Below are 20,060 nucleotides of genomic sequence, written 5' to 3'. Positions count from 1 at the left end.
CCGTGCCGAAAACACGGCTGCCGCTCGCGTTCCTCCAACAAAGTGACAACTTACTAAAAAATAACATTGTGAATCTCATTAAAAACACCACCTCATTAAGAACTCCACTAATTTAAATCAATCGACTCGCGAGTTAATTAAATTTCCGCAAAATTCGAGCTTCGGGTGACTTGTCAAGATTCGAATGTTGAATCAAAGACCGGTGCACTGTGGACACCAGGTAGCATTGTAATTAACGATTTTGTCTTGTCGAAGAAAGTTCGAAGTATCGGATGGTTGTTTTGGTAAACAACATGCCAGAGATGTTTCAGCGCAGGAATAAAGGATCGCAAAGCCAAAGAGGAAGACTGCAAACGCGTTGAAGCGGTGGAACGTAAATTAGGTAGGTACGTGTGCGGGGGAGGAACGAAGAAATTCGTGAATAAGATCAAAGGGAGTAGAGCTCTTTTCTTTCTGCGCACGCCACGGATATGGACGTGTTCTACTTCAAGGCAGATGAATTTTCAAGAACGTTGCAATCGTACAGGGATTCCGTACATGGAACACCGTTCGTTTTTTGTTTTCGTTGTTGGTTTCTTTCGGGGGGATGGTGAAAAGGATCGTCTTTGATAGCCTATTATAGCGGTACCGTTTCATTGCCGGAAGGCTTCAGCGAAGCACGGTTTCAAGAAAATTTCAAGATTTTCAATGAAAACCTCAATCTGGGGATTAAGGTTTCTATATTAGGGTGCATGCTTTAAAGCGTGCGTTTCAAAACACGGGTTGTCTAAGGGTTTTCATAATTTGCAACATTCGGTCACGAACTATTTATTTCTAAAGAAGGTAATTATGGCTTTGCTAAGCCGTTCTTTAAGTTGTGTTATTTTTATCTCACAGATAAAAATTTCCATATTCTTAAAATCCCAAACTTGCAATAAAAATTCTCATCTTCCAAAAATCCCACTTTCCCAACATCCCAAAAATTCCCAAATTGATAACTTTTCCAAATAAATTTCCAATCGACCTGTCTCAAAATATAAAAACTTTCACGTTTCACAATCTGATAACGCAAGCTGATTACGAAATAGCGTCACATCAATTTGAACTTCAAAACCCAATAAAAATGACAACATGCTCTGATCAAAGTTTTTCAAATAAAACGTCAGTTACAATAAACAATATGCATCGAAATTTGTAATATTTCAAGCTGTACGAAAGTCTGTCGCGATTTCATGACATAAAAGTGTCAGGAAATAGCATATATGCCACATCAATTTAAAGCTTGAAATGCGTAGAATATTGCAGCATACGCCCTTCATTAATATTCTTAAAACAAAATGTTTGTCAGTTGCAACAAACGATGAACATCAAGCGATGGTTCTTAATGTCTGAAACTACATAAAAGTCAGGCACGATTCGTCGACACAAAAATATTGCGAATGAGTGCTTGTAGCACATAAATCTGAAGCTTAAAGTATGACAAAAACGACAATATAAATGGTTTTACAAAAACTTCATGAAGAAGTTTCACTTGGAAACAAAAGCTCTATTAATTTTACATATTCGTCTATTAATTTCACAAATTTGTCTATTAATTTTACATATTCGTCTCTTCATTTAACATATTTGTACAAACACTTGAAAACTACATAATTCAACTACAAAGCTTAATGTATGACAAAAGCAACAATATAAATGGTTTTACAAAAAGTTCACGAAGAAGTTTCACTTGGAAACAAAAGCCCTATTAATTTTACATAATCCTCTATTAATTTTACATATTCATATATTAATCTTACATATTCGTCCATTCATTTCACATATTTGTACAAACACTCGAAAACTACATAATTCAACTAAAAAGTAATTCAAAATAAAAATGATGTCAATTGAAAATTTAAAGTTTCATGTAAATGACTACGTAAGTAGATGTGCATGTACTTTCTATTAACATTCTTCATATAAAATGTTTATCAACCGCACCGATCAATGAACTGGAACGAAATTCGTGAACTGATGTGCAGCGAAAACCGCTGATAATTTAATACAACTTTCAGAGAAAATATTTATCGGTTAATGGATGCATAACATGGCGTAAAATAGATTTTAAGCAAGTCGTGGTTTCAAAAAATATATTCTTTGTAGGAGGTATTGGTGCGCGTGAAAGAGCTTGCAAATCTACGGTGCGCGACAGAACGAAATTATAACGTTGTAAGTTATTTGTGTTTTGAAAGAATTTGTACCAATTTTTGTAGTGGAAGGTTTTAATACTTTGGTTTTAGATATTAATTTTTTATTGAGAATATTATGTTGACTTCATTTATTATATTTTTGGAGAGATTTTGTATTTTCAGATGAGAAGTATTGTAGTGAAGAGAAGGCTTTGGTGGACAAAATGGCGGTGTAAGAGAAAATGGCCTCTTCATTTGTAGGTTAGGTTTGATACATTGTTTGGAAATTTTGAACAGCACATTTTCAAGTTTAGGAGTTGAGAAATTTGGCAATATTGGGATTTGTGGGGTTGGAAGATTGAGAATATGGAAATTGTGGAATTTGACAAATTTAAGAGATTGGGAATTTGAAAATTTGGGAATTTGAGAATTTGAAAACTTAGAAATCTCAAGCATAGAGATTTTAAAATTTAGGAAATTGGGAATTTAGAAATTTTGAAATTGTGGAAGTTGGGAATTTAGAAATTTGGATATTGAGGAAGTTGGGAATTTAGAAATTTGGAAATTTGGAAGGTTGGAAGGTTGGAAGATTGGTAATTTGGAAACTTGGAAATTTAGAAATTTGGAAATTTGGAAAGTTGGAAAATTGGAAATTTAGTAAGCTGAAAATTTGGAATTTTGGAAAGTTGGAAATTTAGAAACTTGGAAATTTGGAAATTTGGAAATTTGGAAATTTGGAAACTTGGATATTTGGAAAATTGGAAAATTGGAAATTTAGAAATCTGAAAATTTGGAAATTTGGAAAGTTGGAAATTTAGAAACTTGGAAATTTGGAAAATTGGAAATTTGCAAATTTAGGATTTTGGGAATTTAGAAATTTGAAAATTTGGAAATTTACACTTTCCACAATTTGTACATTTAAAAATGTAAACCTTCAAAAATGTGCAAATCCCAAAATTTCTAACTCCATAAATCCAACACAATAATTTAAGAATATTCCAATTTAAATCTAAGAATCTAACAATTCCCAACTTTCTAATTAGCAAATTTCATTTCACAGAAGCACGAAAATACAATAAATCTGTATACTTGGAAAGCTACAAATGAAGAGACGTAAAATTCCAGAAGTTCATACACAAGACAATTTGCATATTCATGAATTCGGAAAGCTAAAAACTTGAAAATTTAAAAACCTCCACCTTCGTATACACGATTTTCTAAAATCGAAGTCAGTCGGTGCAAAGCTGTTCCCTTACACTTGGTTCTTAGCCAAAGGAAACCCACGTTTCACCCGAGTGCACCCTATTCTTTTTTCTGCTTCCTAGTTGCTGATATCTTTTGTGGGTGAAGAAAGTCCCTGTTTAATGGGCCATTATGCTGGTACAGTTTGTCGTCAGAATTCTGTGGCAAAGCTCAACAGCAAACAAGCGAGTTCACTTGAAAATCTACGATCGATACGTTTTAATTTCTGCACTCGAAGGTGATACTTGACGAGCATTCCTTTCACGCTGACTTTTCACCGGAACTCGTTTCCCGATTTCTCGAATTCGACTGAAACTGGATTCGTTGGATTCCTTTGTTTTATTTTTGGTAAAGCGTTAATTGTGATTTTGTTCAAAATTAACTTGAGGTCTTCAAACCTATAAATTTATATATTCATGAATTTGAGAACATATGTATACATTAATATATTATTTATATTTGGAGTTTCTATATTCACAAATTTTTACAATCATAAATATTGCAAAATTTTCAAATTTCCTATTTGTAAAGTTGTCAAGTCGTCAAATTGTTAAATTGTCAAGTTGTCAAATTTTTAAATTCTCAAATCCTCACATCCTCAAATCCTTAAATTCTTAAATCCTCAAATCCTCAAATCTTCAAATCCTCAAATTCTCAAATCTCCAAATTCTCAAGTTTCCAAATTTCCAACTTCTCAAATCCCCAAGTTCTCAAACCCCAAATTCTAAGATTTCCAAATTTTCAAATCCCCAAATCTCTAAATCCCCGATCCCTAAATCCCCAATCCCTAAATCCCCAATCCCTAAATCCCCAATCCCTAAATCCCCAATCCCTAAATCCCCAATCCCTAAATCCCCAATCCCTAAATCCCCAATCCCTAAATCCCCAATCCCTAAATCCCCAATCCCTAAATCCCCAATCCCTAAATCCCCAATCCCTAAATCCCCAATCTCTAAATCCCCAAATCCTCACCTTCCCAAATTCCAAAATTTCCAAATTTTTTAAATTAAACAAACTTCACCCCAATAAACACTGTGCATTCACTACTGACATAAAATAATGATTAACAAGTATCATAAATCACGACAATTTATCATTTATCACTTTCCGAATGTGTTCTCCACAGAGTTAATATAAAATGGCCGGCAGTGTGTTTCAGCGTACGATGACCGTTCGCTGAACATAAATACCAAGCGACACAATTTGATGTCATAAAAGCACCGCGAAACCGCACTTATGTAATATTAACTTCGAGCTTCAAGTTTAACGAAAGTGACCATATACATGCATATTTCATTACCCTTGTTACAAAATTGTTGGCTGTCAGTTATAGTAATCGATACAGCTAAGTTGTAAGTTGGTTAATGTATTGTTTGCTGTAACAAGAATCTAGCCATTTTGTATTCAGAATATTAATGAAGAGTGCATGTATATGGTCATTTCCATCAAACTTGCACTTTCTAATTAATTTGCGGTAAGGGTTATTTTCATGCACGCTTATGTCGAAGCTACATCAGACATTTTCGAGGGTATTCGATAAGTATTTGCTTGGACATATTTCAGTAATTTTGGTTACCATCTACTATTAAGAACATCAAATTTATTTTTAAATATACAAATATTATAATGTAACGTATATAATGTTTCACTTCTCGTTAATATTATTTTATGATTCTGTTGAAAGTCAAGTTGGTCCAATATTTTTTATCGGTACCGCGCAATCAGATATTCATCGCAGCGATTAGATTCAAGCTACGAATCGATCCTATTAGGCGCAATTATTATTAATACCTCGCGTGTGGTTTACATTCATCGTCCGTCTGCAACAAATCACGAATGTTTGCTCGGAATATTCCTCGATCAATGAAGCGTTAAAACGAAAGCGTCGTTCAAAAATTAATTGAAAATTAATAACGATTGCATCAATACATGCACTGTCAGACACAGTGCGAATGTATTTCAAAAACAAGAGAATCCACTTTAAATTTAATACTGAATTTACACAACGCGTGAATTTGTAACGTAAGGGAAAATGCAAATGAGCGTTGCAGAAACACGGCGGAAGCGTTAAAATTAAAAGAAGCAAAAGGGAGGTGCTGTTTGATATTCCCAATGCAAAACGGTATAAATTCGCCGGGAAGAGTGTATCGTTTAAGAATCTTGTGAACTAAGGATTTTTAAGAGTGCATTCCAAAATAAATCTTTACTTTGTCACATTTTTCTGGGACGTGCTTCCTTACAGTATTATAAATTGGGATTTCGAGGCTTTTCGTGTCGTGGTAGAAAATACGAATTTTTTAAAAAATCCTCTTTCTTGACATTTTATGTCTTTTCTGCGATTTCAAGTTTGTTTATATTACTGCATTAGTTATTTATTCTGACTGGAGTGTCGAAAATATTATAGATTAGGTGACCATAATTGCTTATTGTACTTACTAGTGTAAGATGCACATTTGCAGTGAAATTAGAAATGAAATTAAATGATGAGTTTACAAATGATTAAATATAAAAAATATTAAAAATCAATATATGCATTAAATTCTTATTTTGAAGGAAATTAAATTTTATCTTGTAAAATGTGTTTGACTGCTACAACAAATTTGATAACTTTACTATAACAAACTTATAATATAATTTTGATCTTCTTAGCTAATTTTACAAAATAAAATAGGAACCTTGTAAAATGGTTTTGATCACTATAGCAAGTTTTATATTTTAAAATAAGAAACTGGTGAAACAGTTTTGACCACCGTAACAAATTTTATAACTTTACATTAACAAACTTGTAATTTCATTTCGACTTTCTTAACAAATTTTGCAAAATAAAATAAGAACCTTGTAAAATGGTTTTGTCCACCATAATAAATTTTATTTCTTAAAATAAGGAGCTGGTAAAACGTTTTTGACCACCGTAACAAATTTTATAACTTTACTATAACAAATTTGTAATATTATTTTAACCCTCTTAAAATATTATACAAAATAAAATAAGAACCTTGTAAAATGGTTCTGACCAATACAAAAAATTTCATATCTTAAAATAAGAAGCTGGTAAAACGTTTTTGACCACCGTAACAAATTCTATATTTTAAAACAAGAAACCGGTAAAACAGTTTTGACCATCGTAACAAATTTTATAACTTCAAATAAGAGTCCTGTAAAACAGTTTCGAGCATCTCAATAAATATTATAATATAAAATAAGAACCTTGTAAAATAATTTTACCCGTCGTAACAAATTTTACAATTCAAAATAAGAACCTTGTAAAATAATTTTACCCGTCTTAACAAATTTTACAATTCAAAATAAGAAGCTTGTAAAACGATTATTGAAGAGTTTTGATGCTCTCAGTGTAAAGAAAATGGCGGTAAAAGATTTAATTGAGTGAAACCTAAAAAAAAGTAGTGTTTTTTACCTAGAAATGATCTAAAAAATAAAAAATTCGCATTCAAGTGTAACACGACAAGGGTTACTTCCGGTCCGAGACTAAGCGCGCGAAAGTGCTTTCCGTTCAAATGATAACTACATCTTGATAACAACGGGATTTCTTTTATCGGTGTGATTCCACGGTGAGTACCACTGGAGTTTTGCCAGCGAAGTACACTTTGAATTGCCTCGTTAAATTCTCTATGAATACTTATTGTTAGAGACTACGAAGGAGATTTGCACACATTAAAGGATCACGGAGTTATGATTCCTTTTCTTCTCGATGCGAGTGGCGCTTGCGCTCGAAACTTTCTACGCCGTTTAGGGTAGCTGTGAAAAATGGAACGATTTATATTTATTTTGTGGGATATAGCGTTGAACGTACAGTATCATGAAAGTTAGGAACCACTTGCTGTTTTCCATTAACTTGTAATCACAGTGTGTGGTCTGTGAGACGTTTAAAGAGGTGCAAGGTTATTTGTTCTACCTCTGCGTAATAATTCATGCCACGCGGATAAACTGCTACGTTATATCGACACTTTAAATTATGTGGCGACTCTGTTATGGTGTTATCTAAACTGTGGTTTCAACGTGTTTTAAGAAACAATCTTTTTTGGTATAGTAAGCGTACTTCTTTTACGATTAGAACTCCCAAGTGATGAAGCAATTGGATGTTTGACGTTTCAACGAAAGAAGTAATTAGCCGTTTTCTGCTTTTAAGAATATTCTGTTATAAAGTATAGAAAATATAAAGTTTAATTACTTACCTTATGTCGGGGTTTTTTGTAAGCACGATGGAAATCTTGGAACCCGCGCTTTCTAGAATTTCAATCTTTTGGAGTACAGCAGAGTGCGTCTCATATACACTCGGTGGTATAATGCCGGCGCGTTATACATATTTCACCTACCGCGTTAATGAACATGAATATTCGGAAATTATTTCAATTTCGAGATGAGACAATTTGAGAATCGCAGAATTGGAGAATTGGACATTTAACAAGTTACAAAATTTAAGAATTCCAAAATTTAGAAATAATTGTATTTCAATATTTGGGAAATTGTAAGTTTCGAAATTTGGAATGTTAGAGATGTAGAGATTAGGGAATTTGGAATTGTAAGAATTTTGGAAAATTTAAGTTTTACTGTTGCAGAAAATTTTGGGAATTTTTAATAATTTTAATTGAATTTCGAAGTTTAGAATTTGAAGGGCAATTTAAAAATTTGTAAATTTTGTAATTTTAAGATTTGAAAACTTGATTGTACTTTTTTCTAAAAGCCACATTAACAAATGTGCCAAAAATAAAGAAATCAAACGTAAGAAACTAAAAATTATAACTGCAAATATTTTCTTTTTTCAAATATATAAAATTTTGAAGAATACAATGCAATTTATCAATAACACTAAAATATTAAATTATATTTGAGGTTTTTCCTTTACAGTCACTGTAGGGATTTTGCCGTTTGCGTTGGATGCACGCATTGCATACCTATCAGAAAAGGACATGTCTTCATACATAACCTTATCACGTATTTCTCTCACACAGTTGCTTTTTTTGTAGCTGATCGTTACAGAATACCACTGTATAAATTTTATAAAAAAAAGATCCACTTGGAAGAAATGTAACGCTTCTGGAGCCGATGGTTTTACAGATAAAAAACGCTCGTAAAATAGGAACATCTGCGTCGATCAGCTGTCTGCTGAGAATTTTTATATTTTAGATCAAAATAATGTAATAGAGGTCGATAGACATTAGGATGATGCTTCAAATATTAAATGTTTTAAATTGTGAAAGTTCTGAAGTATGAAGTTGTATGATTTACAAGTTTGTGTATTTCTAGATTTTGTAATTCTCAAATTTTCAAATTGGCATTTTGTCAAGTTGTCAAATTGTCAAATTGTTAAATTCTTAAATTCCCAAATTATCAAGTTTTCAAATTTCTAAATTTCCAAATCCCTACGTCCCCACATCCCTTCATTTCCAAATCCCTACGTTCCCACATCCCTTCATTCCCAAATTCCTACGTCCCCACATCCCTTCATTTCCAAATCTCTACGTCTCCACATCCCTTCATTCCCAAATTCCTATGTCCCCAAATTCCTTCATTTCCAAATCCCTACGTCCCCACATCCCTTCATTCCCAAATTCCTACGTTCCCAAATTCCTTCATTTCCAAATCCCTACGTCCCCACATCCCTTCACTCCCAAATTCCTTCATTTCCAAATCCCTACGTCCCCACATCCCTTCACTCCCAAATTCCTTCATTTCCAAATCCCTACGTCCCCAAAACCCTCCATTCCCAAATCCCTACATTCTCAAATCCTTACATTCCCAAATCCCTATGTCCCAAATCCCCATGTCCCAAATTTCTAGGTTCCAAATTCCTATCTTCCAAATCCCTAAATCCCAAATTCCTATCTTCCAAATTCCTAATTCCCAAATTCCAATAACCCAAATCCCTTAATCCCAAATTTCTAAATTCCAAATCTCTGTACCCCAAACCCCTATGCCCTGAATTCAAAAATATCGAAATATCTTTGAAATATTTATGAATATCGTACATTTCAACTTTAAACCCCATGCAATACCAGCTACCTAATATTCCACACACGTCCCTCAATTTACACAATGTTGCAATCGAACAGTATAAATTGAACCCGATTCTATTAAACTTCACACCCAACAGTAACTCGAATTATCGCAACCCATTGTTGACCGCAAATTAAAATACTCAGCAAAAGCGATTCCATGGAGCTTAAACTGTACTTAATTTAGCAAAACTTTATTCACGGATCCGACATCAATCTTTTCCTTTGTTTGTCATTTGGAAGGTACACAGAAGTTTTGTACGTCGCGACGTGAACAGAAATGGACTACCAGGTCTGTTGAAGTTTAAGTTGGAAATTTCTCGAGTGATATTAAACGCACTTTAAAGGGAGTACATGGTAATTACTTCTCCACTAAAAACACTTAGAGTAATGTAGGAAACAGCAGTGTTGGGTAGTTTTTGTATTTTCTTAGAAACTTCAGGAAACAGCCGTAACACGTTGGGGGAGAAAATACGGAAGTTGTATCCCTGGCGAGGGAAAAAGTGTTTAACCAACAATTATTCGAATTTAGTTATTTTCTCGTGGTGTTCTTTTATTGATATTATGTTTTGATGTTTATCCTTGTTAAACGGATTAATTGGTGATCTTTTTCGTTTGTACTTTTTTGATAATCTAATTTTGCTTCTACTTTTTATTTGCCAAACTGTTTTAGCTGTCTGATCTTTTTGGTCAATTCTTTTTTAGTGATCTTTTATTTCGGTCACTTCGCTGAATTATTTATTGAACGGTGATGGACAGGTCGTGTGTCGCTGAATTCAGGGGTGATGGTCGGTATGGGCTGAATACGATGAGGTGGGTGATAGGATGAAGAATTTAGAAATATAAGAATTTAGTTCTGATGTTTGCAATTTTGACTATTTGGATATTTAGAAATTTTGTAATTTGGTAATTTGGTGATTTGGGGATTTGGGGATTTGGGGTTTTAGAATTTGGGGATTTGGGAATTTGGGGATTTGGGGATTTGAGGATTTGGGAATTTGGGAATTTGAGGATTTGGGAATTTAGGGATTTAGGGATTTAGGGATTTAGGGATTTGGGGATTTGGGGATTTAACGATTTGGGAATTTGGGGATTTAGGAATTTGGGGATTTAGGAATTTGGGGATTTGGCGATTTGGGGATTTGGGGATTTGGGGATTTGGTAATTTGGTAATTTGGTAATTTGGTAATTTAGAAATTTGGTGATTTGATAATTTGGTAATTTGGTTATTTGGTGATTTGGTAATTTGGTAATTTGGTAATTTAGAAATTTTGTAATTTAGAAATTTTGTAATTTGGTAATTTGGTAATTTGGTAATTTGGTTATTTGGTGATTTGATGATTTGATAATTTGGTAATTTAGAAATTTTGGAATTTGGTAATTTGGTAATTTAGTAATTTAGACATTTTCTATAGTTGTTAATTTGAAAGTTTAGAAATCCAGTAATTTTAAGTGTGGTAATTTGAAAGTTGCGAAATTACGAAATTTACAGATTTGGTAATTTAGAAGCTTAAAAGTTAGAAAATTTCTAAATTTAGAAAGATGGAAATTTGTTAATTCAGAAGCTTAAAAATTTCAAAAATGCATAAACTAATTTAGTAATCCAGTAATTTACAAACCGGATAATTGAAATATAAATATTTGACCAAACACCAATATTATATTTAAAAGCAAACATTTCAATGATTACAAATAATTTCTAATATTCCTAAATATTTAATATTTGATAACTAAATATGATTAAAGAATCCTTCTTTCTTATTAAGAACAAATTATTTATTAAATTGTTTAATATATTGTTTAAACCTTATTTATCGATGTTTCATATACGACATTAGCTTTTTACTAAAACTTTTAGTTCTCCATTAATGGAATTTATTCCAGTCGCCTTTGTTTCTGAAATCGGACTTAAATTATTATGGTAATGCTTTTCGCAAGCACTTGCTTTTTCTGAAATCGGGCTTTTCTTCATTATCCGTTTGACTACAAAAGACGTATATATAACTGCACCTGACATGGAACACCTGACTTTAAAAGCTTGCTAACAATAAAGAAAAAGTTTTTTTCAACGAAACTAATGGTGAAATTGAATAAAATTAGTGAATATTCCGTAATGGATAACTACACGAAAAGATCCTTGAAATTACCATAAAAAATATAAAAAATTAAAATTGAATTGCAGAAGTGTATTTAATATAAGATACATAGATTTATAAAAATAACTGAAGAATATTTACATCATGAAAAAGGAACATTGACTTTAATGAAATAATTTTGTGCATTTCTGATAAATAATTTCTTCCACTTTTAACCCTTAACGGTCACATTAGGATATGAAATGACCCCAACTAATTTATTTTCAATTTCAGCCATTTTATATCCTGACAATTTGAATAAATCCTGGTATTTTTACTATTTTTTTCCTGAAACTATTTTATCTCGAGAGTGTTCAGCTGAAATTTTAGCTTTTTATATTAAAATCGAAGAAAGTTTTGAAATTTTCTGTGAAGACCGTCATCTTTTCAATTTTTCACGTTCCTCAATTTTCTTTCATATTCAACGTTTAAATTTACTGAAATCGGCTGTGAAATATGTTAAAGCAATTTTCAAAGATTATTTGTAATTTTTCTCGAGTTAAAATAATGAGTAGCTTTTTTGTAAGAAACATTTTTAGTGGCTGGGGCCTTAAAGTGTGCTAGATATGTTATTCTGATGAAATGTGGCAGTTAAGGGCTGATATAATTTTTTTCTTTTTGATTTTCTGCGCGTTGACGTTGCTGTCATTGTGAATTGTATCCATTTCTCTTTGTTATTAATCACTACACTGTATTTATTATTGCGGAAATATAGTTCAGCCTCTGTAATATTAACCGAGAAGATAAACCTAATGTGCAACATGCATATTAACGCGTTTCATATTACATGCATTGCCACTGAAAATAAATCAACAAAGAAAATAAATGTAATTATAAATTACGAACACTCAGAATCAGATATGTTGAATGATAAATTATGAGAAAGTAATGCTTTTAAATAATTTAATTATTCATCTTGCCTGTCAGAAACTTCCAAGAATTATGAAACACAACACTTCATACTTAATGCTATACTTTTAACAGCAGCTGAAATATTAGTATAATTACTTTCTTGTTTGTAATGAAAATTTTTTCACAATTTATTAAAAATTATTTACTGCAATGTTATCTAAAACTATACAAAATTGTAAAAATGGTAAAATTTGTAAAAAACTGTATATTCAATTTTGTTATGTAAAATTTATTACATTAATATACATTTTAGCTTGCTATGTCAAATTTATTGAGTTAATATAAATTGTACATTATCATTCAAAATTTATTAAATCAATATACATTATAAAGTGTCAAATACAATTTACTGAATTAACATAAATTATACATTGTCATATGTAACTTTATTGAATGATTATAAATTATAAATTATTGTGCATTACGTACATTATAAATTTTTATACAGAATATATGAAATCATCATAAATTATAAATAGTTATTTATCATCGTTATCATAGTTATTTATTAACTATATCATGGCATATTTTGTTTAAATAATATATTTATAACGACACAAGTAACTTGTACAATTATCAAATTAAATATGACCTAATTTCGTTGTCACATAACGACCGACTTCATTATCACTTTAATTTATGAATATTATTAAAAATTTATGCTGTTGCATAGTCGAATTAATTGACACGTTACAGAATAAGTGGTTAATTAGTCGCTGTGCTAATTAGATGCACCATACACGTTTTTATGCATTTCTGTATAATATATACGGAAGATACATACAAGGTGTTTCATAATAAATGGCTCAAATACCGTGTGTCTCATATTTAATAAAATTGTCGATAATTCTGCAAGATAATAATCCGAAATAATTCGAAAGATGCAAGTAATATGAAAAAGTGTTTTGAAGCTAGAATGGTGCACATGAATGTACAAAAATAATGAGTTTTTACATTATTAGAATACTTTTACTTTTCTTATTATTACAGTACCCTTTTCTTATTACTACAGTACCCTTTTCTTATTATTACAGTACTCTTTTATTATTATTATAGTACTCTTGTATATATTCTGCAAGCACTGTTGTAAACTTTTTCTCTAAAAAAAAAAAAACACTCGATGAGTCATACATTTTCTTCCGTCGTAAGATTACTCATTTTGACACGCACGCTTCTGAAGGTAGAATAAACCTGTAGAGTCCCAGGTAAACGATTATGGTCCAACGAACACTTTACGAAGCCATAAACGGTGATGATGTACATTTAGTTTCAGCAACTTACTAGGGACACCCTGTATATACTCAAACACATTTACTTCTTCACATATCTAGCGAGGTGACACTCGATTTTCAGGGCCCGGGGCAAAAGTCGATATTGTTGAGAAGATTCAGGTGTTCATACGTATATGACAGATTCTAGACGCCATTAAACGTTGCATTAACTTTAAATCCAACGGCGGAAGCATTTTTTGAAACTAAAAATAAAATTAAAAAATAAATACACGATAGAATATCACTCCTTAACATTTTGACTGACACGTCAACCATAGGTGACATATTTCCATAATATCAACTATGATATTATTAAGGATTTGTTCACTTATTTAATTCAAAATATTAGTACAATTAACTACTTGGTACTATGGGCAATAAATAAAAATATTATTATCATATTTGATAGGGTTAGTCAAAAATAAAAATATCTAAAATATTAAAATTTGCTAATTCTTCATTATGACAACCTGCTACAAGGAGTCTCCTCTGTTTTGCAATAAAATACAGTTGTAAAACAGATGACAAAATTAGGGAAATTTTTTATAAAAGTTTTTCATACTTTTTAATCTTAAACAAGAATATTTTTGAAGTAAGACTTATTTGAGAGAGGAAGGATCAATAAATGGTCATGGTCATGCATCTTTCTTTTTGTTCCCAAAAACAATTCCTAATTTTGCAATGAAAATTATATGCTCTTTCACGGGTGCCTCCAATTTGTTTTGTTTCGATAAATTCTGTTTGACTTCTTTTAAGACAAAGGTTCTGCTTAACCAGGTGCTTGTTTCGTCGACAATGAACAAACCGACCTTGATTTCAGTCAATTCATTTAAATATAATCTTGAAGAAAATGGTTTTCGATTTTTGTAGTGAGAGAAAAAATTCAATGTTATCGTGTTTTGATTTTGTTCAGATGATTCAAGTATATTTAACTATTTACTAAAACTTGAGATAAAAATAAATAAATTTTGTAAAATTACATAATTTTTAGCAGCTTCTGAAGTTAAAATAGAATCCACTGAAAAATTGATTTAATAATACAGCAGGTTTAAAAGTTCGCAATTTCTAAAGTACACGCATAAATATATAAACTGTAATTATAGAACTGAAATTGCAGAGTTTGCGGTTTTGAAATTGTATCAAAGAAAACGACAGGTTCACCGTGTGTCAAGAAACTTCGAATCTGTAAACTGTAAAGATTGGAAGTTCCAAAGTTAGTAAATTATATCGAATCGCAAACAATGCCGGGCGTCGTGAACCGTACTTCGTACAATATCTCGAACTAGTTACTAGATTGCATTGTTCAGTGTGATAAGTAAGTGATTCGAACCGGTAGGCGCTGTAGCAGTTGCTTTAAAGACTACAAATACAAAGGAGAGCCGGTAACGCGGTTTTACCATTCAGCCACGAATCGATTTATCCCATTTTGTCTGTTCTCTTCTCTGCATTGAATCTGCTTTACTTCGGTTAATATTACTTTTAGATTATTCGAGATTATATCGAAAGACGGAGAGGAACGAGTAGAAAATTAACGAAAAGTGCCGGTGAAATATTGAACTCAAATATCTCGGCTCTGAGTAAATTTTCATTTATTCAGTGACACTGGAAATTGGTATAAAAATAATAAATCGAAAGAATTTTCGTGACGAAATGGAACTTACATGATGTAAGAGAAGAGTACATAATAATTTAAGATTAGACAATAATTCTTAAAGTGTTGTTATTATAATATGACTAATTATAAGTACTTTAGTTCTTTATATTAGTCACTATTAATAACGTTATCACAGTATTAATTATTATAAGTTAACATAATTTATTATCAGATAATTTTTCAGAGTAAAATGACAGAAGTTCCCAATTGCTTTCACAAAGTATTTGCGTAGTTTTACTCGGTCTTTCATTTTGAAACACTGCGTGCATTAAAATATGGCGACCATTCAGATCACGCGCGAACTCTCAATTTTCTAACGAATGTCATAAAAATCTGAATCATCGCCCGTGGGAATCGAAATTAACATAATTTGAAAAATACATTCGACGCTGGAAGAAGACGTGAAATTTTACATTCAAATATTAGTTGTTTGCCAATGTCACATAATTTCAGTAATTCTGAAATGGAAAACTAACAAGATTCGTAAAAATTTTATCTTTATAAATTAACATTTAAAATCTTTCATATTTAATTTGACAACGAATTTAACTTTTATTTACAAAAGTTGAAAAATTTTTAAAAATTTAAGAAATTGACTTCATATATGGGTCTCATATACGAGACTATTAAACTGAAATATTAATACAAGAATAAGCTACTAAAATAGATTACTAATTTAGTACTCTATAACTGCTTTAATAAAACTTAAATAACATCCAAACAGCTTGTCCAATCTAATTTTCATAAATTATCACACCACAAAGAAATTTCATTTAAATATCATTAATTGTTCAATGCTTCTCTCCGGAAGTAAAACAATTCTCCAGATCGCGAAGATAGGAAAGAAAATAAACGACCCGTCAAATAAGTCCTCAAACCGAGTCAAAACTTTAAACGAGAACTTATAATTCCTTTAACGAGGTATCAAATGAAAAGGGGTACTCTCCTGCAACTAACACAATTGTCATCGTTTAACCGACTGAGTTTTAATAACTGTTTCATTTTTGGTGCAACCATGTTTTCCTTGAGAATCATTGGAAGTTTCATCGAGTGTGAAGCGCCTCGGTCCGGAAGTCTTTTAAGAAGTAATTAAACGAATCGAGTAATGCTGCAAGACTTGGTCGAGTTCGAGGATCTTCCTTGTCGAATTCTTGAAATGTAATCTCAGTTAAAAGTATTTTTATTGGATTTGGTATATAAATAATAACGGAGAAGTATTTACAGTACAATTTACGGAGGAAAAATATTTTTTAATTAGTGTTAGTGCAGTGTTAAATTTTAGTTACTGTTGTGCAAATATCATTAATTTTATTCATAAAAATTATGTTTGTGATCACAAAATGATTGTGATTTTTATTGGGATATAGGACTCTTGTTATATTGCAAATTAAGATAGGCATTTTTAATCTTTGTAGAGTATCTTTTTGCAATTGTACTTTTTTTGTGTAATATTGAGCGTTATATTGCCTCGTGTTATATTGCCACGAGTTATATTTCCACGCGTTATATCGCCACTTGTTATATTTTCACGCGTTATATCACCACGCGTTATATCACCACGCGTTATATCACCACGCGTTGTATTTCCACGCGTTATATCACCACGCGTTATATCACCACGCGTTATATCACCACACGTTATATTACCATGCGTTATATTTCCACGCGTTATATTACCACGCGTCATAGTACCACGCGTTGTATTTCCACGCGTTATATCACCACGCGTTATATCGCCACGCGTTCTAGTTCCATGCGTTGTATTCTGACGAACCGTATTTCCACGCGTTATATTACCACTCATTATATCGTCACGCGTTGCATTTCTACGCGTTATATCACCACGCGTTGTATTTCCACGCGTTATATCACCACGCGTTGTATTTCCACGCGTTATATCACCACGCGTTATATTACCATGCGTTATATCACCACGCGTTGTATTTCCACGCGTTATATCACCACGCGTTGTATTTCCACGCGTTATATCACCACGCGTTATATTACCATGCGTTATATTTCCACGCGTTATATCACCACGCGTCATAGTACCACGCGTTGTATTTCCACGCGTTATATCACCACGCGTTATATCGCCACGCGTTCTAGTTCCATGCGTTGTATTCTGACGAATCGTATTTCCACGCGTTATCTTACCACTCATTATATCGTCACGCGTTGCATTTCTACGCGTTATATCACCACGCGTTATATAACCACGTGTTCTATTTCCACGCATTGTACCTCGACGCGCTGTATTTCCACGCGTTTTATCACCACTCGTTATATCACCATGCGTTGTATTTCCACGCGTTGTTTCTACACGTGATATTACTACGTTTTGCATTCTAATAAGTTATGTCATTACGCGTTGTATTTCCGTTCGTTATATGACCATTCGTTATATTGCTCCACATCGTATCATCACGCATTTCCACTGCACATCGTAAGCAATAGATCGTTACCCATTATATCACAACATATTGTGTAACCACGTCGTAAATCATTCCGCAATACGCTGTCATAAATTACATAACAGCACGTGGTATCGCTACATGTTCTATAGCCGCGCATTATATTACCAACTAATAAATTATTACACTCTAAAGAGTATATGTAGTTACTTCTGAAGTAAACATAAAATATCTGAAATAAAAACGGAGGAAGGAAAAGGTATATAATCGATGTTGTAACGATTCGTTATAAATCCAGTCGAGACTTTTTTTACCGTTCCGTATTAGTCCACGACATATCCTCCTCGGAGTATATTTTTCTTTAACAAAGTACGATTCTCGTGCTTTCTTACTTTGATTTTCGTCCCTGGCAAATGTCAAATGTTTCCAACTATCCAGGACAAGACCTCGAAGGTGGCAGTTAGAGAATGTTTATTGGATGCTTCTGAACGGTGGACAGTTTCAAATTTACTGCATGTTCTGTGCACATTTTTGATTGATTGCTTGCCTCGGGATGACTCGGAACTCGGGACTGAAATAAGAAACTTTTACGGTGTTTCAGCGCTTTTTGCATACGATGCTTACTTGCTGTTATCTTATTACCGAAGTTGTTCTTCATAATTTCTTAATAAAAAATTTTCATAAATTCTTCGTAATTTCGATGTACGTTAAGGGCTTTTAATCTTTTGGTAGATTGCGGGGTAGCTGTTTTATCAATTTTAGCGTGGTTTGTAAACTGTTAACGAGTAAAATATATTGGGTTGTGCAATTTAAAGAAGAATATCTACATAATAAATTGCAATTAATATCCTCATCAAAAGGCACAAAACATTTTATGAAATAAATGTAACGTAAAATATGTCGTATTCGACAGTAACGAACAAAAGAATTCTTTGTGTACCCGCCACTGCATTAAAAATATTACTGACACGTACAGATATTTTCAGCAACAAAGTGATGATATTAAATAAATTAATAACATTTCACGGTATTTTTATGTCGTCAGAATTTCCATGTTTGTAACAACGCAATAAAGGAGTATATTAAATGCAGCGTCTGCTCATGGTTTCCTGTTATTTTTGTTTTTCAACTTTGATAACAAGTTGAGACAGTGCATTTGCACCTTAACGTTCTTTACCTGCGAAGTTTAGATTGCGTTCGACAACTTCTTTTGCAGAATTTGATTAGCTACCAACTGGATAAGTGCTTCTGCTTTGATAATGCATTTGAATATGTTGATGCGCCTACGTAATTATGCACATTATTCAGAATACATAATTGAATTATAACTAAATGGTCCCATTATTCGTCATGTGAGATGATCATGTCGTTCAAAAATAACATATGAGTTTCAAAATAATTATTCTTTAGTAAAAGTTCTCTTAGTATTCAACATTGATTTAGGTTTATTCTAATAATTCTGGTTTACGTTGATATTTAGGTTCTGATTTAGGTTTACGTTGATTCTAGGTTTTGTAAATGAAACAGTTTTACTATGTGTCATTAAATATTTAACAAAAATTATATTTGATCCAATTTATCGACATATTTTATATTTATATTAGTGGAAATTAATATGTTCCACTAATTTAATTATGAATTTTCGAAATAAAAATATTAAATTTCTAGTAAAAACATCAAGCTACGTTTAATAATGTATTTATACTGTTATTTTATCAATTTATTTCGTAATGTTGTATTTTAATAAGAGGATTATGCATATTGATTTTCCAACAGTTATGCTGGATGTCATATTTCCAATTTTACAGGAATTCCCTGCAGTCGAAGATATTTCTGCTGTCAACAGATAGAAACTTTGAAAAGTTTGATGAATTCTTTCGAAGAATCTCTCTATTATTTATTGCTATTGGCTGTTACACTCTGTATACACCTTACAACATCATAGATTTAATTAAAAAATACCTATTCCAAGTTCTTGTATTAAATAAAATGGTGAGTGTGACACATCTTTTAAAGAGTTATTCACATTTCAGAAATAATAATCAATGGTTTTCCATATTAAAAATTTATTCAATGAAAATTGATACAATACTGCAAAATTTCTATTTAAAATGAAATACTACACTCAGAAAGTCAATTTCAACAATGGTAAATGTATAATACTAATGTATGTTTGATCATTATTATTAATAACATCGTATCATTTACATCATTTTGCATTTACGTTTGATTACAATGTATCAATTTCACTACAATCATTACAATTAT

The 20,060-nt window shown here is 31.8% G+C and overlaps 1 protein-coding gene across 3 annotated transcripts in view; it reads left to right on the top strand.

Moving 5' to 3' along the window:
• Window positions 1-20,060, top strand: part of LOC100880189 (putative G-protein coupled receptor No18) — a 105,936-nt gene continuing 85,876 nt past the window's right edge. For 2 of the 3 annotated variants that reach the window (XM_003702651.3, XM_076531739.1), the window contains exon 1: window positions 1-382. The gene's annotated coding sequence lies outside the window, so the exon portion shown is untranslated. Of the gene's footprint in view, window positions 387-20,060 lie in introns of all 3 variants that reach the window. The other variant, XM_076531741.1, reaches the window with a different exon arrangement.

The sequence above is a fragment of the Megachile rotundata genome, chromosome 5 (genome assembly GCF_050947335.1).
Source record: "Megachile rotundata isolate GNS110a chromosome 5, iyMegRotu1, whole genome shotgun sequence".
NCBI classification, from domain to species: Eukaryota; Metazoa; Arthropoda; class Insecta; order Hymenoptera; family Megachilidae; genus Megachile; species Megachile rotundata.
The sequence above is the reverse complement of the archived record's forward strand: the minus strand, read 5'-3'. Positions and strand labels throughout refer to the sequence as shown.